The sequence below is a fragment of the Carassius gibelio genome, chromosome A11, assembly GCF_023724105.1.
Source record: "Carassius gibelio isolate Cgi1373 ecotype wild population from Czech Republic chromosome A11, carGib1.2-hapl.c, whole genome shotgun sequence".
Classification (NCBI taxonomy): Eukaryota; Metazoa; Chordata; class Actinopteri; order Cypriniformes; family Cyprinidae; genus Carassius; species Carassius gibelio.
In genome coordinates, this window is record NC_068381.1 from 14,873,529 (window position 1) to 14,901,135 (window position 27,607).

Here is a 27,607-nt window from a genome sequence, read left to right on the forward strand (position 1 = left end):
AATATACCACCCAGCCCTAATACATATATACAATGTGTACCTTTCAGGGTAGTACGTTTATTTACATAAACTACCAACATTGTAACAGTACAAAGCTTGTTGAAAATCACTGACCTTGTCCTTTAAGCACAACATTAGAAGTGATGATTATGGCATTCTTTTTTTTTATTATTATTATTACAGCAGGCTTTTTTTTTGGTAACAGATGAACATAAAGATTAGTGAATTAAGTCATTGTAATTATCAGCGATAAAAACAAAGCTGTGAAGAATAGACAGTCATTACAATGACTATAAAACACATGATTTACAAAGTTTTTATCTAATTTTTTATTTTATTTTTTTTTTAATTTTTTTAGAACTGAACAATTGGTATGTTGTTGAACAACAGTACAGTCCGTTGAAGGGAATCCCTCACAGCCTCATTTTCATTCCTGTCAAAAATGAAAGATCAATCTATCAGTAAAAATTTTAGTGCCTTAAATCATTAGAAAACCAGACCCATACATGGCTTTATCAAATGTAAAAGTTCGGCAATTGACACACATTTCTGTTTTTAGAGTGTCTGGCATGTGTGTTCATGCATGCTTTTAAGAAATACAGAAGTGCCTGGAGTCTGCTCTAATGTGGTCTGAGGTGCTGCTTCCATTAGTTCACGGAGACTTGTGAACAGTATTGCAGCCTAGATGCTTCAGATATTTTAACGTATAATTATATAACATATCATTTTTAACTCTTGATTGCTGTGCTCTTTGAGATTAAATATTTTGCTGATGCTGCAAAGCAACTTCACAAATTCTATTTGAAAACTCACATTTGCTTTTTAACTTCAAGGATGGCATCCAGGGAATGAATGTGTTATAAAGTTCAAGTTTGAAACTCTGCCTGTAAACTGCAAATCAAAAGTGGCATTCAACTGGTTCAGGCTAATAGAATAGTGCAATACACTGAAAGAAGATCTCTGTCCGGATATGGATAGCCTATCTATAGGAAGTCATTTTTTTCCCCCTCTGTGCCTCTATGCATTCATGTTGACTGTGACTGACAATTAGAGTTAAATGTCACATTGGACCACCCGCTGCAGATTCTTTATCATCCTGTTCATCCTAAACACCTTATATTGATTTGATGCTGTGTTCAGTACATTGGTGCTAAGCATACAAGTTACTGATATTACCTTTTCAACAAAACATAAGCGGATAGAGAAACAAATGTAGGTTGAGGTGTTCAGCATTTTTTGCTAGAGGCTTTAAAAACAAGTGGTTCAGTCCAATAAGCTCAGACACTGCTTAAATGGCTCTTTAATTTGTTGAAATCCCTTAGTGGATCTGCCGTAGAGTCAATTGGTTGTTCTTGGAGATAGCGGGTTAACTCCGTATCAGCGCCACTCTGATCGGTTAAAGGGGCAGAGATTTCAGACCTCCGTTTATTAAGGAGATCTGTCACAAAACTCATCATCCGCACCAACGTTTTTTGAGCAAATTTCAAAGCCGCACCCGCCCGCCATCCACTGATTGTTTTGCGATGCAATGCTTTGCTGATGCGAGCCGCAAAAAAAGCCATTGTCTGTTCTAGAAAGGATGCAGCAAAGATATTTAATGCTAATGTATGAAGCATAGGCCTACGCTTAGTTTCATTTACGATGAGATGTGCTCTAGTTCACAGTGCAGTGCAAGTGAACGCGGCGCGCTGGTGCTTCCATGTCACGGTTATCATTGTCTGCTATATTTGCTTTTTATTTATTAAAATACATGCAATTGGTTGATGAAACATTTATTAAAATTAAGATAAAATTTGTACAAAACGAAATTCGTTTTTAAGAAAGGTTTTCTACAAAGCAAAATTTTATGAAGTGGTAAATATCATGTCTGACGATTTACAAAACTTCATTAAGTGGTAAAAACCATGTCTCCCAATATATTGCGCATCTTATGATCCTATCTAAAAAATGAAAATAATTTTTGATAAAAAATGTTTGTAAAAAATATTTTAATGACACGGTTTTGGCGGTTATAGAGTTCTAATGACGGTGTTCAACTATAACCGCCGGTCTCACGGTTATATACTAACCGTCACACCCCTACTGATACAACATCTGTAATGCGGTATCTACATTTGTTTGTATCATGCTAGGTTTTAACAGTAGATATTATGGAGGGAGATTATTTTGTGACAAACACACAGAAATTGCGTATTATCTTCCTGCTTCTTGTTTGAAGGGAAAGTTTTTTTTTCATTTTCTTTTGCCACTGTCAAGATTTTCCTTTCAGAAGATAGCTCATGTTGGCTAGACCATTATATGTCATATAGTCATGTTGTCTAGACCACTATCTTTTGGACTTGCAGATAATATGCATTTAACAATTGTAAAGAAGGACCCCTGTCACTTAGCCTAATTACATTTGTCCATTAGACCAATGCTTGGACAAAGAAGACTAGGCTATATAATAGGGTATTTGCGCTCAGTGTAGGGAATGGGAAACCTCATCTTAATAAGCTGAGATCACAGTATCTGTTCTCTGAGAGTAAAAGGGCCAAGCACATCAGTCATGTGGCATCAGGATGGAGGAATTAGGCCTATATTTTTGCTGAAGGCTATAGGGCTGCCCTCAACTAAAGATTTTTCTGGTCGACCAGTAGTCGTTCATATTAAGCGGTTAGTTGACTAATCACATGTTTATATTAATGAACCATAAATCATATTAATGATCATTTAATTACGTATGAAGTACCACGCAGCGCACCTGCAGAAGTAATGATTATGAATTACGAAAATAATTATGATTGTCATGTGCATCTTGTTAGTAAAGCCGGTTCTGTAATCAGCAGTAAATCACCATCACCTGCTTTCAGATGGAGCAGCATTTACTACATAGTTCACTGACAAATTTACGCAATTTTTTTTTATTGATTTTATTGCATTATTATGAAATCGTTCGCGATAATGACAGCTGTTTGCGTAACTTCTCAGTGAACTATGGCTTTGTGTAGTAAATGTTGTTCAATCTGAGAGCACTTGAAAATTCCACACTTAATAACGTGTTTACTGAACAAGGCACGCAACATAATTAAAGAGCCACACAGATGGGAAATCAAAAATTACCTTCATTACAGTGTATGATGTAGCTGTCCATCAGTGTAAACAATGTGCAAATAATTAAACCAAAAAGTACACGATTTATAAAGTCATTGGCTTCTAAAGTAAGGAGTCAACTCTGACTCGCTGAAACGAGTCGTTATAAATTAAAAAAAAAATTTCCCCCATCTCTATGTACGTCACTAGGCGCACTTTGCATAATAATCTCCGCCTACCGTGTTGGGAGAAACGGAACTCTGACCTGCCCCCCCCCCCCCCCCCCCCACACACACACAGACGCTCTGGTTGGTGTGAGAGCATCATGTCGAGGAGACAGTGTGTTTTTAATTGTCTTTTTAAAAGGCAAGTTTGTGTTATTTTCACTGCCAAAGAATGAAGATCAGAAGAACCAATGGCTAAAATTCATTTTCACCACAATACCAGAGCAGTACAACAAATCCCTTTTGTTGTGTTCACAACATTTCACTGATGACTGCTTTTCTAATCTCGGTGAGTACAAGGCGGGATTTTCAAAGCGTTTGGCCATAAAAGAGGGTTCATTACCAACTTTATTTAGACCAACGAGCATCTCCGAATCACAACGCGAAGTATGATTGTGAAGTTATGTGTCTGTTTTCTTCAGAGCGTCTTATCAGTATGTGTGCTGTCTGCAGCCTTTGTTTGTGCTGATCGTCATGTACAAACACGTCATTAAAATGAATTGTAACTCCGTGAATACTCAACGAAGAGACATTAGAGAGATATCTATAGAAAGCTTGACATGTCTACTTTAAAACTAAACAAGTGCTGCTAACAGATATTCTGTGATAAAGTAATCCATATGAAAACAACGCAATGTCTGTTTTTCATGTCTCCCTTCGTTATATCCAATGTGACCACGCCCCAGCGCTGAACGCGCTATTCAGATTCAAACTGAAGCGTGCGGCTTGAATACATCCACACAGAAGAAAAAGCAGCGAGACTGTTCAAGTTTTTTATTTTACTGTTTGCTTCGGGATGAGAGGAATAAGACCTAATTCACCCCAAACAGATGCTAACGCATAGTTTACCGTGGAGGTGTGCGGAACAACCAGTCCAAACTGGTTATGTTAGTTGACCAATCAGAACACAGTATGCTACCGAAAGGTGGGGTTTAAGGAAACTGAATCTTTTGAACAGCTTCGCGCAAACCGTTTGTGGATCTCTGAGAATTGAGGTAATTTTAAAATTATATTTTGACAAAATGACAATGTTTTTTAACCTTGGATGGATTTAAATCTAATGTACAGGACTTATAAACAGTGATAGGAAGCTTAGAATTTTCATCTTACTGGCTCTTTAATAGTATTTCAAGTGGTGATAGGAGCACAGCATTATAAATATACTTCATTTTAATATAAGATAATACAAATACATAGTTGTAGTCGTGTGTTTATTATTCAGGTTGAATCAGTGAAAACAGTTAAATCTTCTGTTTATTCAGCTGCAGCATTTATGGGGTTTCTTCTTTAAAGCATATTTGGATTTTCAGTACGAGAGCGCCCTCTGGCTTTGGATGGAGATTTACTGCTGATCACAGAACTGTGCTTCTTTGAAAGATAGGCATGAAAATCGCAGCTTCTGTTGAATCATGATTTTGATTCCATTTCAATTAATCTTGCAGCCCTACTAATAAAAAACTTTGCTGGCTTGCCAACAGGTGACAGATTTAAATTGTTTTTTTGTTTTTTTTAGTTGATGAATGTTTTACAAAAGTCGTGTTTTAGGCTGCATTCAAACATTCTCTATCCATTTTTTTCCCCATCCTTTCAAGAAATATCTGCGTCCACACGAATCCAAAAAAAAAAAAAAAAAAGACACAAAACAATGTAGTATACATGCCAGACCAGTATGTAGTTCTGTATTTCTGTCACAGAGATACATTAAAAACGGAGAAGACTTGGACTATGCACTTAAACCTTGTGCGCGGTATACAAACTATACATTTATTAATCTGTGTTAATGTTAGTCAATAAAAATACAATCGTTCAGTGTTTGTTAATGTTTTTGTTGCTGTTACATGACGTAGAGATGTCTGACTAAGGACGAGATGTGGGCTCTGTGTCTCGGTGTGAACAGGGCCTTAGTGATGATGCTTTGAAGAGAAAGAAGTTGTGTCTTTTAATCACCTTGAAAGCTTCAGCGACATAAAAAAAGAGAAAACTACAACTAAAATAAAAATTACAGTAAAGATCAGGTTTGTCCAATTCTGCTCTTGGAAAGTCGCCTTCCTACTAGAGCCCGACCGATATATCGGCCGGCCGATATTATCGGCCGATATGAGCTAATTGCATTTAAATCGGCATCGGCGTTTATAACGGCCGATGAAACATGAAAAAACAGAGTCTCATGCTTCACTCATGTTATGAGTGTTGCATACTTTGCCCACCAGAGGGCGGTCTGCAACTCCAGAGTTGACAACAGCGCCAGAAATTCACTACAGAAGGACAGCCAAGCCACCCAGGTGAGTCTGTCGTTCGTCATATGAAATGATTGTAGATTTAGTTCATACACTGTATATAAAAACGGTGTGGTAGTTCTAGCTAACGGTCCTATCATTATCACTTCTAAATATTCTGCAACATCACTTACAGCCGCTCATGCATTGCTATATTAGATTAGCCACAAAGCTAATACCATGTTTATTAGTGGAAGAGCGCGAACGTTAATAAGAGGTCAAACTATAACGTTAGCATTTAAATTATTCTTATTCTATTGCGGTGTGTTTCCCACATAATGACCGCGTAATGGTCCTTTCACACAGGACGCGATATGCTGGGTTCAGCGTTGCCCTTCAGATACAACGCGATTTGCGCTGCGCTGCGCTATGGCGTTGGCGGAGTTTTAATAGTCTGTTGTTCCTCCTTTCGGTCAGCAGCAAACATGTATCTGTCCCGTTGTAAGAAGCGAGCGATAGCGCTAGTCCAGCTGATGATAATTAAGAGAGAAGCAAGGAAGAGAAGGCTACCCTCAGGTCCAGAGCACAATTTGGTGAATTCAGGCTGGTTATGTTATTCTAACGCTAATATAGCTTCCTTTTTAGCAGGCCCCTTAAATGCTTGCTATTAACTTGTTTGAAGGTGGTGCTTCTCAAAATTGACAGCGGTGTGTTCATGACACTAACGTTAACCATTCAACTTCGAATTGATTCCGTAATCTTCCGGTAACAGTAGGCAAACTTTACGTTCGCCAGCGCATGACGATGTTTTGATTCAGACTGCACAAAGAGAAGAGGAGAAGATATACGGGTCCGTTGTGAATGTGTCTGTGAGAGCAAATATAGTGTAATTACAGTAACTACAGTAGGTGCGTCAGAAATGATTAAATCAGAGGGGACATGTAAATAAATGTGAGCTGAACACGCGCTTTTTTTTTTTTTTTTTTTTTTTTTTTTTTTTTTTTTACATATTGTTTCAAAGCAGCTTTACAGACATAACAGGAAAATGTTGAAATAATATAGTTAAATATAAGTAGGTAATACCTATTGCTTGACAAATAAAAAAAATATATAAATTTCTCATTTTTGCCTATGTAGGAGATCCCTGTTTATTATTATTATAATTCTAATGATGACATGAGTAATGATACATGGTGATATTATTAATACACATGCTTATTCTTTCTCTGTCTCTCTTTCTGCCCTACAGATACCTGAAAAAGGTGAATGCTGTAGCAGCAAAGTGTGGGACTACTTCTGCAAATACTTTAACTTTAGTATTATAATTTATTTACAGTACACACACAGACTGTTAAAACCAGCTTCAACTGGAAGAAAGTAAAAGTGTTAAATGTTTAAAACCAGACTGTTTTTTGATCATTAAAAAATATATACTTTTGATGTGCAATTGTTTAGTCATTGAGACCGTAATCTAAGGCTTTTTTTTTTTTTACATAAATCCCTTCTGGAAAATGGTTTATACAGCCCACATACATAGATCAGGTAGATATTTTGCTATTCAATGTTGTGTAAGTGCAGTTTATAGGAAATGGGTCTAATATCCAGTTTACTTTCAAAATCAAAATATCGGCTTATAAATCGGCTATTTTCGAGTTAATATCGGCATCGGCATCGGCCCCCAAAAATCCATATCGGTCGGGCTCTACTTCCTACAAAGGCTAGTTCCAACACTGATTTTATACATTTGAATTGGTAAATCGAGGTAGTCAGGATTGCTAGAAATTTCAAGACTATTGTTAGAGCATGTTAAAGCTAAAATCTTTAGTTGGTGGGCTACTAGTGAACCTTCCTGACCCAAGATGTTTTACTCCATGAACCTTTTGTAATCATGGCTTACATCTTAACGTTTATCAAATTATTATATACATAAAAATGGATTATAGAGAAACTTTTAAGTGTCACAAAAGGTTATTTATTTATTATTATTATTATTATTATTTTTAATAATTCCTTACCAGAAGGGAAAAATTTACTTTTTTTTTTTAACAACTCGTATAGCTAAAAGAATTTGCTTGTACGTGTGTGTGTGTGTATATTTATATATTGGGCTTTCTTGGACATCATTTATGAAAATAAAAGTAACTCCTTAAGTATTACAAGTTCCACTGTAGCATTACAGTTGATTCACAGACTAGCAGCTATTATTCTGAGATGAATGTGTTCTTTTGATAGGCCTAAACATGTAGGAGGACTAACATATATGTCCACAGAATCTCTTCATCTTGAAACTATATATAGGGGCAGCTGTACTTCTCCTGCTTTGCTGCACCCGTTGAATACCAACACATGGTCCATATATTCTGTGAGCATCTTCCTTAAACATAAACACAATATGATTTATCTCTACAACATCCAGCAGCTTCCTCAGGCTAATCCAAATGGCTCAGTTCCCTAGTAAACAAGGTATGTGATTGAGATTGAGCATTAGGGTTGGATATGGAGAACCGGTTCCAAATTTTCCTTTACCGGATATTTGATAAGACCCGTGAATTTCGATTCCACTTAATGATTCCAGTATTTGCATTTTAATGTGATTTTAAATTAAGTGCAGGAAAAGAAAGAACGCGAGCGCTGTTTTGTGTTCACATTCCGTGCATTTCCACTGTAGAAAAGATAGTTCTGGTCCGGAGCTGTCTTCTTTCATATTTTGCAACCAATGTGTACAAAATAACGCCAGTACATCCTTGTAAACACAACTGTTTTTTAAGTGAATGTAAACAGGTGAGAAAGAGAACTCATGTGTAACACTATTTTATATCCGAGTACGTTCTGTGTTTAAGAGACACAAGCCTAATAAAAGTGTTGCCTGTAATTAATTTAAAAAAAAAAGACACTGATCATCTTTTGTAACTACAATGAGGATTAATCTGTGTTTTATTTATGAAAAGAATACTATGCAGTGCTTTTAATTAATGCAGTGCTGTTGATTTCAATTTCTGTAGGCCTACCTGAAATTTGTCCAGTTTCATTTTTGATATTACTAAATTATTAGTTGACTTTAGTTTTTAGTGTGTGTTCTGTAGGATGCAAATTTTTGCTGATGTTATTTAGCTGCAATAGAATGCTTTGTAAAAAGACAGAAAATAATGTTTTATTCTTTTTTATTAATATTTTTTATGTTATTGGAGTCGGGATTGAAATGGATAAAATTAAATTCAAAATTCAAAAGCCTAGTCAATCTAGTAAATGTTTGTGTTTATACCAGACAGCAGCGGCATGTTTCAAAAGCAGCTCTCAAAACCTTGTCGGAGCTATAAGGGGTAACGGTAACTAGAGCTGTCAAAAATAACATTTAAATTTTGAATATTCGTGGAATAAAAATAAAAATACACATTCAAATGCAAAACTGTTGCATTTGAATTTTAGGTTCGTGTCAGACGTCAGGCAGCCTTTTAATTGGTGCACAAAATGCGTTGACAATGTAAGTGTCATTGCATTTTAATGCTTTTGTTAGCCTATCCAGATGATCCCACTAGATGTGGCACTGCTACATTGTTCATTCAGTATATTGCGGAAAGTTAGAGCATCAGCATTACACTCTCGCATTACACTGTCTCGCACAAGAGGGCAGCATGTTAAGAATGCATTGTGAAAACGTCTCAAGATTTTATGACTTTTTTCTCCATTTCACTGTATCTCGTGTTCTTAAATCCATTGTATTAAACTATACATACATGCATGGCAGCGTTTTTTTTTTTTTTTTTTTTAAAACAACTTTATTACCATATTTTGTCACACTTTTTTCATAGTTTTTTCCTGCAACTTACGCACCTGCGAAGTCAGGTGCGACTTATTAAAATTAATTTGACATGAACCAAGAGAAATGAACAAAGAGAAAACATTACCGTCTACAGCCGCGAGAGGGTGCGAGAAATCAGTGGTTACATTAGACCTCTCAATGTTGGAATTTAAATAACTACTGTACTGCAATTATTTCTTAAAGGAGTTTTAAATGTTTTTATTATTATTTGTTTGTTTATTTTTTCATTAATCTTTGTCCTGCTCAGAGTTGTATTGGACAATGTTAAAGTTATGTCAGACTTCTCAATTTTATGTAGGGATGCACCGAAATTTCGGCCACCGAAAATTTTCGGCCGAAAATGGCCTTTTTCGGTTTTCGGCCGATAGACTTTTATCACCGAAACAACACGGCCGAAATGTTGTGATGACGCAAACAGAAACCGCGACCTGCACGTGCACCTGCATAGCTTAGACCACGAGCTCCACGCGACATTCACTTAACACCAGTGAGAACACTCTCTCTTCTTATTCCTTTATTCGCAGCACTAAAACGTCTCCTGACAAAGAGATTAAGACGGACCACGAAGTAAAAACAAAGAAAAGTACAGTCTTATAAAGTCTGTTAGCACACGTCTCACTGAGATCTTTTGAGATCCTCTGCACTTCATCGCGAATGTGCTTGATCCGCGTTATAAAGACCATTACTTGGATGCGGAAATAAGGCAGCGCGCACGAGAAATGATCCAGGCCGCGCTGGATGCGGAGAACCGCCAAGCGCAGGAGACTGATCAGAGCGCAGAAAAAAGACTGGTCTCTGCACCAGATGAGGGGCATGCACCATCGTTGTCTGATATGTTCAGTGGAATTCTGCAAGAAAGTGCCTCAAATAATAATAATACGTTGGCTATTTTGTTCTTAGGCTACTATATATATATATATATATATATATATATATATATATATATATATATATATACACATACATATATATATATATATATATATATATATATATATATATATATATATATATATACATATATATATATATATATATATATATATATATACATATATATATATATATATATATATATATACATACACGCACACAAACATACATACATAATATCAGATTGTAGCCATATTTATGCTAGATTTTATGCTAGATTTCTTCTTTAATTTGATAAAAATGTTTATTTATGCCCTGGTCCTATTTAAATACACTCTCTCAAATATTTCTCAAATGTCAGGCAGATGACAAGCTCAATTGCTCAACAGCTAGATGGTTATCTGTCTGAACTCCCCATCCCCAGAAGTGATAACAGTCTTGCCAACTGGAGAAGTAATGCACTTTCTAGTCCTACATAGAAAAATTTCAAATGCACTTCACCTAAATGCACTTTGTTTTTATGAGAGAACTGTTCATTTTAAGACCTTTCTGCAGGCCAGCAGGCCTGTACATTATTATTAAATATACACATGAGTGGGATAAATTTTTGGTTTGAATTTTATTTTATACTGTGCATTGTTGCAATGTGCTTAATAAATATTTGCATCATTTGTAATTATGTATTTTTATGTTGTTGTTTTTTTATAAGTTATGTAATTGTAATTATCTTTGAAACTTTAATATTAATTTATGCAATTGCAATGTCTTAATTTTAGTAAAGTTAGTACACGGTCATAGCAATAAATGCAATGGTACTAATAATTGGCATAATTTCTTTCGGTGTTTCGGTTTCGGTTTTCGGCCTTGGTTTTCTCTTTTTCGGTTTTCGGTTTCGGCCAAGAATTTTCATTTCGGTGCATCCCTAATTTTATGTTTAATGTTTATTTTGTCCTCCACAGTTTACTATTGCATTATGTTTAAATAAACCTTGGGGGTTACGTCAGACTGCTCCATTTTGTTTGTATTTGCTTTTGTCTTATATTAGTATCCCAATATACATAATGTTATGCATGAACCCCATTTTTAAAGGCATATTAAAATAATCCCTGTATAAGTAATCATTTTTTGTGATTATTTATATAACTTTATTACATATCAACTAAACGAAAACCTTGAGAAATAACGTAATTTTTTAGAACATTATAATTTCTTTCATAAGTTTAGAAATGGTGACAAAAACTTTGAAAGATAGCCTCAGTTAAATAAACAAGTATTCAAATATATATATATATATATATATATATATATATATATATATATATATATATATATATATATATATATATACAGTATATATATATATATATATATATATATATATATATTTTTTTTTTTTTTTTATGAGCCGAAACATTACAATAGAATATTTTTTTTAAACACCCCTTCCTAGTCTACAGTGGACGTGACACTTGTCGTGCAACACCACTACAGCTACAGTCTGTTTATACTAGACACGACATGGATACTGTCGCAAATCATTTGAACTTTGTGTCAGAACGTCATTAAATAGAACGTTGCATCAGTTTACAGTCGGGGATTTGTCATGTTGTCGTTTTGCGCTGCGATGCATCCAGTGTAGACAGCATCACTCATTATAATACACATTGCTGGTTTTCATTGCATTGAACAAGCTCTGATTTATAATTTCACACGTTGTGTCCAATTAGTTGCAATAATTATGTCCTCAGCTCTTTTTTGTGGCCTTTTGTTCGCTTCTGTCCAGCCTCTCGACCATCGTGCCTCCTCCTCCAACTCTTTTTCCCCTCTCCTCTGACAAACCTGTGCAACCTTATGGGGTTTTGCCTCGGCTGACCTTCATCAGTCCCACACATCTCTTCTGCCGGTCTCAGATGACCCAATTAAACTCTTTCTCTCGTTCTGCACTGCTATTCTCACTGGACTCACTCCGGACTGCTAAAAGGGTGAGAGTCAAGGTTCAGGAAAGGGCATCTCCATGGTGAAATGCTGCTGTGCGAGAAAAATATGTTGTAATGATAGTCTAGCCAGATAGTAAATGGAGACGCTGTCATATGCATCAGCTAGGCCGTTGTAAACGGGCAGCAGGAATAGACTTTGATAGAGGAATCCTTTTAGATGTGTTTCTCATCAATCCAGATCCCCCAGGATGAGGATGAGAGAGATCCCTTTGTTTAATGTTGCCAAGACACTTGTGTTCCTCTTTGAGAAAATGTGTTTAAAATTTACGTTTTACAATGTCGAATTTGAGAAACCACCCAGTGGGTAAAGACAGTTTTATATTCCTATCGGAGCTCTGTACATGTTTAGTAAGTATTACTATTGTTTTTTGGAATGGATTTGAATGATTAAGTTTTTCCAGAGGCGTTTTTCTGTTTTCAATTCATCGCTGAGAATGAATCAGAATGCAAGAGGTACATTTGACAGCAGAATTGCTCAAAAGGGGGCAAACAATAAAATACATTTAAGCTACTGAGCTGCCAATTCACAAATACAAGAGCTGTGAATTGTGAACAGGAATGTATGTTTTTGACAGTTAAAAAAATATTTTCAATCAAAAGTAATTGCTTCTGCCATATCTGTGAAGCTAGGAAGTTGTTTTGAAGAGCCTTAGAGAATATCAAGGTTATATATGTCATGCTCGGCTAAAATACTTTGTGGTTTTGGACTTGCAGGTCAGCATTTGCTTTTTCATTCAAGCAGCGATAAAGCTTTAGCTGCACTAGAGCAAATATAGCTTAAAATATACATTTATTTCGACCTAATGATAATATTTTAGTGTTGATCTCACACACACAGACATTTTAGCCAATGCTTTGGCATTTAGAAAGATTGTTTTCTTTGTAGCAGCCTGTTAACTTGAGGAATACAACTGGCAAGGTGATTTCCGGACGGTCAGTAGAGGCTGACCAGTCAAATTGGAATCACTGTGACTTGGACAGACATTCTGTTAAAGGTCCATGAGTGGTTGAGTCTGATATTGTACTTCACCAGTGAAACTGATCGGATCTGAGCTTGTTTAAAGACTGGTAAGGCTCTGTTTACACCTGGTTTATAGATGTATTTTTAAATGATTTGATCAGCCAGGATACATCGCTGTTTTTATCTAGTATTAACATGCCCTTCAAAAGTCCCTGCTGTTACCAAATGTATTTGGATATATTTGAGACCCTCTCTCTCTCTCTCTCTCTCTCTCTTTTTTTTTTTGGCTCTACACTTTTGTGGGAACAGTGCTTAAATACTATTGAATGAACGAATCCATTTTGTGTGGCTTAGGTGTGAGCAGGAAGGAAGCAAATAGAAAGAAAGGAGGGCAGCTGCGATTTCTACTGTAACTCATTGCACAACAGAGTAAAGTCTGAATTATGTGTTTGAACGATCATGTGTTTTAGGTGAGTGGGTGGCTAATAGGCGGAGCTTTGCTGCATTTCTGGACTCATTTGGGATGGATAGCACTGGGGATGGATATCATTCTGTTAATTATACGCTTGTGTTACCGTTTTGATGTCTGAAGCTTTAAATGACGAAGCTCTTTATGTGGGTTCCTGATTGGGAGTTTCTGTCATTCATCAGCTGGAAAAATAATTCTTAAAGTGAAAATAATGATATCGTTCCTGTGCAGATATGGTTGTGATGTGAAGTTCATTATTTTCATAATTAGATAATTAAAACTAGGGATGCACCAAAATGAATATTCTTAGCCTTACAATAATAAAATAAATAAAGCAGAAAAAAAACAATACAACACAATAAACAATAATACAAATAAAAGCAATACGCAATAAAATAACTAAATCGCTCAGGATAGGCGAATAAAAAAAAAAAAAAAAGTTTTGAGACGTGTTTTAAAAATTGAGAGACTAAAACTATTAAGTACGTCCTGAGGTAGAGTATTCCAAAACGTCCGAGCAATACAACTAAAGGCTTTAATTCCTATGGTAGTCAAACATACAGATGGTACAGCAAGAATCACAGAAGCAGAAGACCTGAGATATCGGGTAGGTGAATACTTAGATATGAAGGTGCTAGATTGTGAAGAGCTTTATAAGTGAAACGTAAAATCTTAAATTGAATTTGATATCTAATCGGAAGCCAATGAAGGTGTCTTAAAACTAGAGTAATATGCTCAATCAATGTTGTTTGTGTAATGATTCGAGCTGCTGAATTTTGAACCATCTTAAGTTTGTGAATACGTTTCTGCGAAACACCACTGAAAAGAGAATTACAATATTCAATTTGAGATGTAACTCATGAATCCACAAAAGAGATGGTTGAAGAACATTGATATTTCGCAGATAATATGTTGACCGTGTAATATTTAACGTGTGCCTAATTATTTACATGTGACAAATAAGAATGAAACCAGTCAAGGGGAATTCCAATAGAAATCAACATCTCCAATGACTATCTGAGATGTCAAAAGCTGCAGTTAAATCGAAAAGAATGAGCATTGATAAAAGTCCAGAATACGCAGCCATAAACAGATAATTTGTGACTTTAATAAGTGCTGTCTCTGTGCTATGGTATGGAAAAACAAACAAGTTATTCTCAAACAAGTTATTCTTCATTAAATGAGTATGATCCTGCTGAGTTTTTTCCAGTAATTTAGAAAGAAAGGTCAGTTAGAAATAGCTCGTACATTTTCTGGGTTATTATGAGCCACACTAGGTTTCTTAAAGGGGTCTTATTATGCCTTTTCACTTTTTCAACTTTAGTTAGTCTGTAATGTTGCTGTTTGAGCATAAAAAATATCATTAAAGTCACAAAGCTCAAAGTCCACTTCCAAAGGATATATTTTATTTAACATAAATCACTTTTCAAAAACTACAACGAACGACTCGTTTGGACTACAACACATACTGTATTTTTCTGACTATAAGTCGCACCTGAGTACAAGTCGCATCAGTCCAAAAATACGTAATGACGAGGAGAAAAACGTATATAAGTCGTACCGGACTATAAGTCGCATTTATTTAGCCCTCTCGCGGATTTAGACGGTAATGTTTTCTCTTGGTTCATTTCTCCTGGTTCATGTCAAATTAATTTTGATAAGTCGCACCTGACTATAAGTCACAGGACCAGCCAAACTATGAAAAAAAGTGTGACTTATAGTCTGGAAAATATGGTATTTGTGATATTACAAATACTGACGAATGGGACGAGACCTGGTTGAGCTGCACTAGAGAAGGCTAACTATCATTATGTCAGACTAGCTTTCCCAAGGCAGACAAACTTACAGTGGTTACAATCATCCAGGTTTAAATTGCGCTCAAATTGATTTGATTAAACTGAAGCTTACGGGCGGCTATGGTAAGGGGCATGACATTTCCCAACCAGGTGCTGATCGGTGCCAGTCAAAACACACACTGGCACAGCTAACCAATCACAGCACATTTTGTATTTCAGAAAGCGGGCCTTCATTTGATACAGGAACTGTTCGAGCCGTTCATGCCAGACTGGGGAGAGAGGTGTTGTAAAATATGTGAGAAATTATGTGTTTTTCAAACAACCTAGTATGAGAGCCTGTTCTAGTACACCACCAAAACAAAATCAAGACTTTGTTGAAGAGCATAATAGGACCCCTTTAAGTATGGGATTAAGTTATGGCTACTAGTTTAAAGAATAAAGGAATAGTACCAGTGATAAGAGAAGAATGTATGATTTGAGTTATCAGGCGTAACTAGGAAGGAAAAATAACTCATGATGTATGGGAATAGGATCTAAATGACAGGTAGTAGGCTTAGATTTTTGGACACATTCCACTATTTCATTAGCTGTAGGCAAATAAAAACTAGAAAAAGCAGTTAAAGTGGGAACATCCTGAAAAGAGAAGAATGAACCACATGCCCCATTATTGTGAGATATATTCTTATGAATAGTTAAAATTGAATCACTAGAATATTCATATACATTTCGAATATGGACACAGTTTATTTTGTGTCGAATGAGAGACCCAACATTAGTTTCAGTTTTGTTTGAGCCTAAAATAATTTGTTTTGGCTTGCCGTTTATAATAGCTTCTTATATTTTTAATTCTTGTTCTTTTCTAAATATTGTCAATAGAAAGGATTTGTTGTGTATAGAAGGGAACTAAACTAGCCTAGCTATGTTTACAATGTTTATTATAATTTTTGTAAACATTTTCACATCAGCATTATGCCTATTTCTGAATGAAATGATACAATTTGACTTATACGTGACTTAGACTGTTTTTTTGTTCTTCTCTAAAAGAATAAAATAATAATAATTATGTGTGTAGCTTAGTTTAACCATGCAGCAAACCTTTTAAAATATTTAGAAAAATTACTGGATATAAAAAAAATAAATATGGCTTTTTAAACAGTGTAACTGATTGTATTAATCGGTCAAAATTGTTAATGGTCGGTTTACGGTTTACAGGTTAAAATTAACATCCCTAATAAAAATAAATAAATAAAATACTTTAGTTTTTATTTTTTATGTGTTTTTATATTTATAGTATCATTTAAAATGTTGACTTTTACATTTTACGGTGAGTGGGTGGTGAATAGACTACTTTCTGCGTTCCTAGATGCATTCAGGATGGACAGTGCTTCCACTACAAATGTGCTACAGTGTGGTCACGTATATTTTTGGCTACCTTCTTATGTGCTTTCAGTGACCTGTTCATAAAATGTTTCAGAACCTGTCTCCACCTGTTTTTAGCACTGAACACCAAAACCCATTGGATAATTGATTCATTTCCTTGTATAATTTCCTGTTGTGCTAGTTAACCCAACTAACTGTAGGTTTTGTGTCAAAACATTTTTTGAAGCTACAATGAAATTTGTTCTCTCAAATACTTGGCATGGAATTAGCTCTAGAGGTTGCTTTTGCACTGACCATTAGCGATGCTATTTTTTTAAATAATTAACATTATTTGCTTAATAATGTAAAATGTATTTTTATGAAAGTATGGTTGTTGATAGGCTTGATAGGCTCATTTTGAAAAACCTTAATGTCACTGTAATTCAACAGTACGATCTTCTCATGAAATGAAACCAGCCTCATGCTCTATTCTTGGACAAACAGTTGCTTGTTTTTTTGTTTTTTGTTTTTTTCAAAGACAAAACAGAAATTTAATGATATGTTTACAATTCAAGCATGATTTATTGACCTTTTGTTTTTACATGGCACCAAGTAACAGTTTTTTGTTCTGTGTTTTCTTTATGTCCAGACTGTAGAGACTCCTCTTCTGCTAAGGGTTCACATTGGAGCAAGACCTGATCACATGGTAAGCCAAGAAAAGATCTCTTGTTCTTTTCTAGACTGCAACTATTTGTTTTGGTCAACATCAAGGCACCTTGAACATCACACATGTGGTCTCAGGAGCGGTGGACGAGTAGACAGCTGTAACTGAACTATTGGCATTCATCAATTTTATTTTTTATTTCAGGAATAACATAATGTCTTTTCCACAGACAGTGCAGACATTTAGGTTGAGTACCGCGATATTGCACTAAATACTGTACAGCAGCTTCAGAAAGCAGTTGCACAATATATATGGCCTCCATGTCCATTTTTATTTCCTCTTCTCCATCTATCACTCATTAAATCTCAATCTTTAAAAACACTAATAATTTAAAAGTTGTATTATGCTTTTTTACTTTTTAAATTTTAGTCAGTGTGTAGGGTGTATGTTTGGGCATAAATATCTACACAGTTACAGATCTCAAAGTTCCCCTCCAAAGGGAGATATACATTTTTTTTTTTTTTAAATCCCCTTTTAAGAACTACAGTAAATGACTCGTTTGGACTACCGCATTGTTTTTCGGTGTTTTGTGATGTCACAAAGCGGCCAATTAGAATATCATTGAAATAATTCCCACCTATAGAAATTTGTATGGTTGGGGGGTGTGGAGGGGCGAAGTCGTGGTTAGAACGCTTTGGTTGAGTGCATCAGACAAGACTATGACGAAGAAGTGGTGCTGTAACGTCAAGTTTTCAGCATGTCTAAAGTTGGACGCACACTGGACGAGAAGTGCAGTACTGAGCTTAGATCAATTCTCATGTCAAGTACAACACGTCATGCCATATGGTGCCGTCGGTGTGCGTACACTCATAGAAAATAATGTGTTCGAATTTGAAAGATGTGGCATGACACGACTATGCGCTGCGCTTCTCGTCCGGTGTTTGACCGCCTTAAGAAATGCTGTTTCTTTTCACCCCCGTGCCAAAAACGTCTTTGTTATGGGCTCCTGAAAGTGGATGATATAAGGAAACAGTGGTTGCGATTTATTTGTAGCTCTGTTCCTGAGGATTATAACCCCAATTTGCTTTGAGGACAGCTTCCACAACATGAGGGAGTACAGTGCCAGTTTCGCCAAAAAGCTTTTGTTGAAAGACGGAGCTAGGGGTGTGGCAGTACTAAAACACTGTCTAAGCTGTTTGCCAATAGTCTTGCGTAACCGTACAGCTGAAAGTCTGGAATTCATGGAAACTTTCTTTGGCCAAGGCCCGCCCATAAGGCCGTTTGACTGACACGTCAAACAACCAATCGCAGTTAGTTTCATTCAGCAGCACGTTTTGGGGGCGTGCAAATGTCGCCACAATAATAGACTGATGTGTAAACTCTCAGACGTATTTTAAAGATTCTTTGTTGCGAAGTTTAAATATTTTACATACTTAGCTGATCCTGATAAGCGCTTGTCGTCACAGTTGTAAAAACTATGGCTTATTTCTTTCATGAGGGGGTTTAGCAGCACGTCATCTTTGTTTCCAGGCGATCGTTAAAGAACGTGACACACGTGTCTCCCTGAAATCTTGTATAATTTTTTCTTTTTTTTTTTTATCCACTTTTGTGTCCCGTATGCATCAGATGTTTAACCAACGGTCTGTGGGTGTGATGTCTGAGGCTGAGACTAGTTCGCTAATCACAACTGACTGGGACAGCTAACCAATTACAACACACTTAGTTTTTCGGAAGGTGGGCTTTCATCATACCTCGAACTAATACAGCCATTTGTTCCAGGCTTGGGAGAAAGGACTCTAATAATGTACTTTAATAATGTAAATTATGTGAAAAAATACTCAGTTTTTTAAACCACCAATCATGTGAGCATGTTCCAGTAGTACACCTCCAAAACTAAATCAAGACTTTGCAACAGAGCATAATAGGACCCCTTTAATAATAATGTTAAATGTAATCATTAACATGAATATCTGGTTTTAATATTGCACATTGTAATGTTTTGAAGCCTAAATTCACTTTAAAATAGAATTAAAACAATTAAGCTGTATTTTTTTCAAGTAGCATTTAAAATATTTATATATAGTCGCATTTGACTTCAAACATTTGACTTCAGTTTTTGATTTTAAATTTTAAATAGCATTTAAAATGAATAAATTTAGGTTTTTGTTTTTATTTTCAAGTATCATTTAACATAATATATTTCAGATTTAGTGTTTATTTTGAATCTAAAGTAATATTTAAAATGATTGACTTTAGTTGTATTTAAAGGGGTCATCAGATGCTACATGCACTTTTACAAGTTGTTTAAACTGAAATGTGCGTCTTTACCCCTTTCTCAAATCGAGTCGATCTCAGATGCTTGTCAGTGTGACGTCAGAATGACTCCTAAGCGATAATGTGTTTGTTTGTTGGATGTAGTAATAATAATAATGCGCCCCCGATCTACCTAAATGCATCTGTGTTCACGCTAATCATTCCTGGTCCAGCTTCACATACAAAAAAAGTGAGTTTAAAGTTTTTAAATGAATAATATTGGTGTATCTTTGCAAATCGCCTTTTCTAATAATGTGTTATTTAGCAAGTTTTACTATGTATGTGGCTTAAGTAAACAGTCTCCCTTTAACATAATTTAGCTCATTTTCATTTATTTTAAAGAGGCTTTTAAAATTATTAAAATTTTAGTATTTTTAATATATAGTAATATTTAAAATTACTGATTTTATTTTTGGTTTTAAGGTAGCATTTATAATGATTGATTTCTATTGTAATTTTAAATTTAAACAAAACAGTATAAACTCATTAAATAATTGTCTTATTTTTATGCACCACAGTAAAAATATTTGTGCATCTTTCCAAATTGCCTTTCCTAATCATGTTTTTATTAGCAAGTTTCACGATGAATGGGACTTAAGTAAACAGTCTTTCTGATAGTTGCTCGGAAGAGAAGGGCGGGGTCAGCAGAGCTCATTAACATGTAAAGGAAAATGCTATAAAACTTGCTCTGAAAAGAGCTGTTTGTGACAGGGTAAATAATGGTGTTTTTTTGTACTACCATTGAGAAATTTTAACTAGGCATGCACTCGTTGACCGGCCATAAATCGGAACCGGCCAGTTTTTGCTTAACATATGTGATCGGCAATCGGCCGTTTTTTGGTCTTTTTTCGGACAATTTTCAGAGCATACTGTACCTGTCCGCACCCTGCACACGCGGAGACACTGAAGTGATGTTCAGCTCAACTTCTTATGTGTTAGATGAGAAATTAAATGTATTAAACTTTTTTTTTTTTTTTGTAAAGTAGAACTTGCATGCATGTTTGAAAAGCCAGAAGTAAATGTCAGTTCTGTATAGGATGATTATTTTTTACTTTACCTTAAAATTATATCAACTGAATTTGATTTTAAAATCACCTGCTGTAGCACACTGAAAAAAGTGTTTCATTCATCCAATTAAAACATTTTAGGGAAATGATTTGCATCTATATTTTTTAACTTGAGACAATAGTTATTTATTTTTCATTGGTTTCATGTAAAAAAAAATATAGATGTAAATCATTACCTTAATTTTTTTTTTTATTATTGGATGAATGAAACACTTTGCATCTTTGTTTTATTCGCACCAACATTATTAGATTTTAACTTTTTGGAATAATATTTATATAGCATATTTTTATTTAGTTTCACTGGTAAAGACCTTGTTTTAAATTTAACATACTGAATGTTGATTAAGTAAAATCTTATTGAATGCGTGTTGATTGTGTTGTTTGGATTGTAGAACTATGCAATTGTTGCCTTTAATTTCACATGGTTACAGTTAAACTTTTCATTTAAGGCCAGTTCTATGTAGTTTCAACCCAATTTAAAAAAAAACAAAAGCTAAATGCTGATGTCTATACCATCTATGTTTGTGCTGAATGTAGGCTACTTACTGTGCAGTTACTGCTGTAAATTTTAGATGGTTACGGTTATTATTTTCAATAGCCAAAGCCACTGTGGCCTATTAAATACCAAATAAACATCTGGTTTATGCACACTTTCCTTTTTTCTTGTTTGTTGCTTAAATATAAAAAAAATATTGGGTATCGGAATCGACCAGTTTGCTTGTAAAAAATCGGTATCGGAATCGGCCATGAAAAATCATGATGATGCATCCCTTATTTTTACCAAACTATGTTACAGACTCTAAAGAATAAAAATCAGCGTGTAAAAATTGGGCTTCCAATGACCCCTTTAAAATCATTTAGCTCATTTCAAATTGGGGTTCATTTTTTATTTTTAATGTATTGTAATATTTAAAATTATTGGTTTTATTTTTGGTTTTAAGGTAGCATTTATAATGATTGACTTCCATTTTTAGTTTTAATTTAAACAAAATGGTATAGACTTATTAAATAACCGTCTTATCTTTATGCACCACAGTAATAATATTGGTGCATCCCAAGATAAAATGATCACTTAAGCACTGTTGCGTAACCAAAAGTTTACCAAATGAACATGCTGCTGTAACACAATAATTTAGTCTGTTCAGTCAAGACAAATACAAGCTCATTATCTGTAAACACAGGGAAAAGCCTTCCTGGGTCATGCACTACATAAAGCTCCACTCAAGCTCGCCTTTAACTTGTTTCAGAAATGTTTTACTTGAAATGTTTTTCCATAACAAAGTGAGTTCGGAGCTAGTCATGCATCGTTTGAGAACTTATTATGAATGGTAATTAATGTGAGTTCTTTAGTGAATTGAGTTCTTGCTATTTATGGGACAGCAGTTTTGACTGCCTTTTTGAAAGCTGAAATTACCTGTAATTTACTCAAGTAGTGTCAGTTCAACTTGTTAGTCAGCAGCACCACTTCACAAATCCCCCCGAAGACCCCTAAACCCTTCACAAGAGTTGCAGCTCAGTTTTCTGTTGAATATTCTCAACGGGATGTATTGGAAATTTTTTGCAATTTCAAAACCAAGTTTCTTTTAGAGCTGGAGAAGGATGTCTGCTCAATTTTTATATGTGGAATAGTTAATTTTTTTTTTTTTTTTTTAATTTTTATTATGGTTGCTTTTGAAATCACTGAATTCTATGTGTAATTTTGAACCACGTTAAATGCTATTTGCACTTCAGACCCTTTTGTCAGGCTTTCTTGAGAGTGTTGCCATAGAAACACTGAGTATAGAAAAGCAGAGATTGGTTTGGCTCTAAGCTGGTGGAGAGTGGAAGAAAATAGAGGCCTAATAAACCTCTTAACTCCTGTATTTGTTACAGGTCTTTTAAAACATGATGGGCTAAAAAAAAAAACGTATTATCTGGCAGTGTGGGCGAGTGAGATGCAAGGCTTTCACATATTATCATACTCATTTTTGGACATGTGGGTGTCTGAAGTTTATCAGAATATATCGGAAATGTAAAGAAAGCCAAACTGTTGTGCAAAAATAAGCATCTGTTGTGAGTTGTGAAGGTGCTGTGTAGAATTGGAGCCGGAGGAGTTCGCTTTGGTGTAGCCTGTATCAATTATGTAATCTGTGTCCACAGTTCCTTGACTTAAGCTGTACAACAATATTGAATTTCCATGTTTTGGCTTTGGGCAAAAAATGACCCTGCATGGCTCCTGCTCCAGGTTTAGAAAACAAAGTCAGGCTTATCTGTGTCTGGGTTGTTTTTTCAAGATCAATCTTTTAGAGAGTTGACCGTGAAAAGGGCACCTAGTTGATGCTTTAAGACCTGCTGCTTTTATAAAAAACACGGCCTCACTCAACTGTCATTCACTATTCATTTCGTTTATTAATTTAGAAAATGTTTACGGTATTCAAAAGCAGATCAGTTTTTTTATGTATTTTTTATTGATTTATTTTTATAAGGGAGTTCTAGGAATAATGTTAGCCTCAGGAAAGGTTTTGAATGTGTCCGAAATTTTAATAATTGCAATTTCTTTCATATTAATCAAAACATCAAAGATTAAGGCTTAAAGGTATAGTATTGGAGTTCTCAACTCAACTCTTAATAATAGACAAAGGCATCGTCCATCGCCAATGGCTGATCACGATGGTGAGACAACAACTGTTTTCAGTATTAATAAGAAATGTCTCTTGAGCATCAAATCAGCATATTAGAATAATTTCTGAAATATCATGCGACACTGAAGACTGGAGTAATGGCTGCTGAAAATTAAGCTATGCCATCACAGGAATAAATTAGATTTTAAAATATATTATAAAAAGAAAACACATTTTTAAATTAATTTTACACAACACACACACACACACACACACATATATATATATATATATGTGTGTGTGTGTGTGTGTGTGTGTGTATATAATATATATATATATATATATATATATATATATATATATATATATATATATATATATATATTTTTTTTTTTTTTTGTTATGCATCTTTGATAAAATCAATCATAAGTTTACATCGTATGGTCTTACATGCTTAATCATTAGGATCGTATCATACGAACTAAGAATCACACGATGTGAACGGGCTAAAAAAGTATAAGAAAAAAATTTGATAGTATTGCCAGCTCTTCTGATTAGTTAACGATCTTGACCTTTTCTAGTTTTTTTATTTATTTTTTTGCCTCATAAAACCCTTCTTGATTTCTAGATGCTATCACCACCTGAGATTATTTATCACGTCAAGGCAACTGCCATTTAGTGATGAATATGCAAACTGTAACCTTTGTGCCAGAGCTGTTTCAGCTCCATCTAAAGCACACATGATTATGGCCTTTTGTATCTGTCTGCTTCCTGTCTGATGTAAGATCCTCAGAACAATAGAGGAGGTGTTTGGCTTATCTAGCAGGTGCATCAACAGTTTTTAACGAATGCCCCCCTCATTACCTTATTGTGACGGATGGGGGATGGAAGGCATCTGATGGAGCCTCCATCTTTACGAGAGAAGAGATGATAAACAGCCTCCCATTCTCCACTGAACTGTTTCACTTTGGTGTGTAGGAGTGTGTAAGACTAACTGCTCTTTGAAAGGAAACCGTGACATCTGTTTCCTTTTAGCTAGGTAGCATTGTGAAGACTGCCGAAAACGTTTTGTGTCTTCAAGTATGTGAAGTTTCAATTTCAGTGGCAGACTTTCTGAACTAGGGGGGATTTCTTTCAGCACATTCTCAGTGTGAATCTAGGTCCCCTGCTTACAACTGAACCACAGACAACAAACCGTTTCCTTTCACTAGAAAACCAACAAACAAAAAGGCTACAGTATTTATTATAAGCGTGCATCGATTAAAGCTATCAGGGGAAGCAGATTGTTGATATTGAGGTCTGTTGGTTGAAGATTGGACACAGTTTTGTTGGTTTATACAAAGGTTTCAGCTTAAAAGCTTAGGATAAGAGAATAATTGCTCACCTGAGCTAAACCCGAGAATATAAGTTGCCATGGTGATTAGTTCCACTAAAAGGTGATTCAACACCACAACATGTTACCAAGTTAATCCTACAGTTGCATGATAACCTATTGTTATCTTCTCTCTAACTCCTGTTGATAGAATAATGCATTATCTCCTCTGACAATAGTTGATCTAAAAGAGAAAACTGTTATGTCCCAATGTCTTTTTGGTGTCTCACAGTAATAAACCAGCTAAAGTATCATGACAGCTTGATTAACTGTGGGAAAGATAGAATGTGATATAGCAGCATGAGAACCTCCCGTGGTGACTGTAGTGGACTTCAGTGAGGTCCATTATTGCAAGGCCTATCTGTTTATTTATTTATTTACAGTTTAATAATATATTATTACTACTGTAATACACTTCAGTATTACTATTACTACGAAAGAGCTGAAGTCCACCACACTCATCACGGGAGGTTTACATAATGTGGATTTAACCCTTTATATTTCACATGTGCTAGTTTTACTTATTATGGAGATGCGTCAGATAGATGTTTTTGCTGGTTCAATGTATGTGGTTTTGCTTTCATAAGATGGTGTCAAATAAAAAGGAGTTTGTCTTTTGAATTTCAGTGTTGTTTCATTACGTTGCACTTTGTCTCACACGTCATGAGAATGGCTTTTGAAGAACTGTATTTGAATAAAATGTTCTTTTGAGACTTGGGCATTGCGATACTAGTGATGTCACAGTGAAGAAATTTCCCTTTCAGTGATTTTGAGTATGCAATATTATTGCCATTTATTTATTTAAGCTCATTGTAAGTTATGATTCTTGAATCTAATTGGAAAAGGGGCTTTCAAACCCTGCTGTTGAGATTTCAACAGTATGAGTATAGGGACTTTACTCTGCGCTCATTTTACACAGGCTGTCAGTGCAGGTACATTGTTACGCCAAGAGGCGGAGGCAATGGGATGTCTTTAAGAGTGAGTCAACTAATAAGTTTAATTCATAATTGAAACAAGATTTTGAAATTAATTCAACTTTAAGGGCCACTTTAAAAGGCTCAATCGACGATTGCTAATACTAAAGCTGATGTTTCACTTCAGGGAGAACAATGCCTTTGAATGAGTGCATTGAACAGCGCTGATGCCAGTCGTGGGAAATCCCCTTAAATACTGAAAAGATGCTATGACAAAGATATCGCTTTCATCTTCTGACAGCTGATGGCAAACTGACTTTTTTTTCCCATGAATATACGACTTGCCCTGAAAAAGGACAGATGCAAAAGATCGCACATGCTTAGTTGTTATCTCTCTCTCTCTCTCTCTCTGTCAATTCAGTGCAAATATACATAACCTCTGTACAGAACCATATGCTACACAGTCTTAATGCTGTAAAAGAGTCAGTTTGTGTAAAAATATTACTCTCTTCTGCTTCACTCTTGTTATGATTATACAATTCTAGTAAGTATTAGTGTTGATTTACAACAATGTCTGTTATAGTGCTTGTGGGAACATGCTTGAGTTGCATTATTAATTGCAGTCTGACACATTTTGTAACACAACAACAGTAAATTGAGCTTGGGTAGAGAATGGTTCGGGCCTAATGTAGCAAGCTGTGGACATTATAACATTTTTGGTTGAAGAGTAAGTAAATTAAGCAATTGCATGATTCAGAATGAGTTATGCAAATGTTTTCAATGGATTAGACATGCTTTCCCAATCATTTTCACTTTAATTTTCCATGAATTGGCAATGTAATCGAATCGATTTCGAACTGATTTCAGTTCCCAAGTTGATTTTTAACAAACCTTTCAGACATCAGTCACACATTCTTTGCCTTGCCACTGTAACGGCACCTGTTACTTTGCTTAGCAAGTGCAAGCCAATTATTGGAGCTAACTGGAACATACGCTGCTCTGGGAAACAGAGACGCAGCAGGTGCAACAGCACAGAGAAGTCTCAGAAACCCGCGAGACATGGACTGAGAGCGGGCGGCTTGAAGGAAGTAGTTTCCACCCAATTCTGTTCAAGCCTAACCTTGGTAGACAAGAGACCACTGAAACCTGCCAATAGCTGTAACTTAACAGCCATGTCAATACATGCGTTTTATTGCTTGGATGTGGAAACTAATGCATGCGCCCTTCAAAAATCACAGGGTGAGACCAAGAGGGTGAATCATAAATGCAGAAATTATTTCCAGACCTAGGCTTAATCTGCACCTGGGAAAACTGCCCTGCATGATTATTTTATTTCATTTATTGTTTTCATAGTTTTTTTTTTTTCTCTGCATCAACTGAAGAGCACTTTTCATACTCTTTATATTGCTAAAATAAAACATTTGTTTCAATCTATAAGAATAATCAGCTTACACTACCAGTCAAAATTACTAGATTTTCTGAAATCTTCTGCTAACCAATCCTGCATTTATTTGATCCAAAGTACAGCAAAAACTGTTAAATTTAGAAATATTTGAAACTGCTTTATTTTAAAATATAGTTTATTACTGAGATCAAAGCTAAGATTTTCAGCTTCTTTACTCCAGTCTTCAGTGTAACAAGATCCAAAAATCGATTTGCCGATTATCAATATTTAAAACAGTTGATTACATTTTTTTTTTTTTAGGATTCTAGCTTGCTTTCTTTTTTTTTTTTCCTAAAGAAATTATAGGAATTTTTATTTAGCAAGGATGCTTTAAATTGATCAAAGACATTTATAATGTTACAAAAGATTTCTATTTCAGATAAATGATGTTCGTCTGAACTTTCTATTTATCAAAGAAACCTAAAGAAATTCTACTCTGCTGTTTT

General features: G+C 35.2%; 1 protein-coding gene across 3 annotated transcripts in view; it reads left to right on the forward strand.

Annotated features, from left to right (window-relative positions):
- Positions 1-27,607, forward strand: part of LOC128022440 (F-box-like/WD repeat-containing protein TBL1XR1) — a 56,529-nt gene that overhangs the window by 11,670 nt on the left and 17,252 nt on the right. For all 3 annotated transcript variants that reach the window (XM_052610034.1, XM_052610033.1, XM_052610032.1), the window contains exon 2: positions 17,437-17,493. The gene's annotated coding sequence lies outside the window, so the exon portion shown is untranslated. The remainder of the gene's footprint in view (positions 1-17,436; positions 17,494-27,607) is intronic.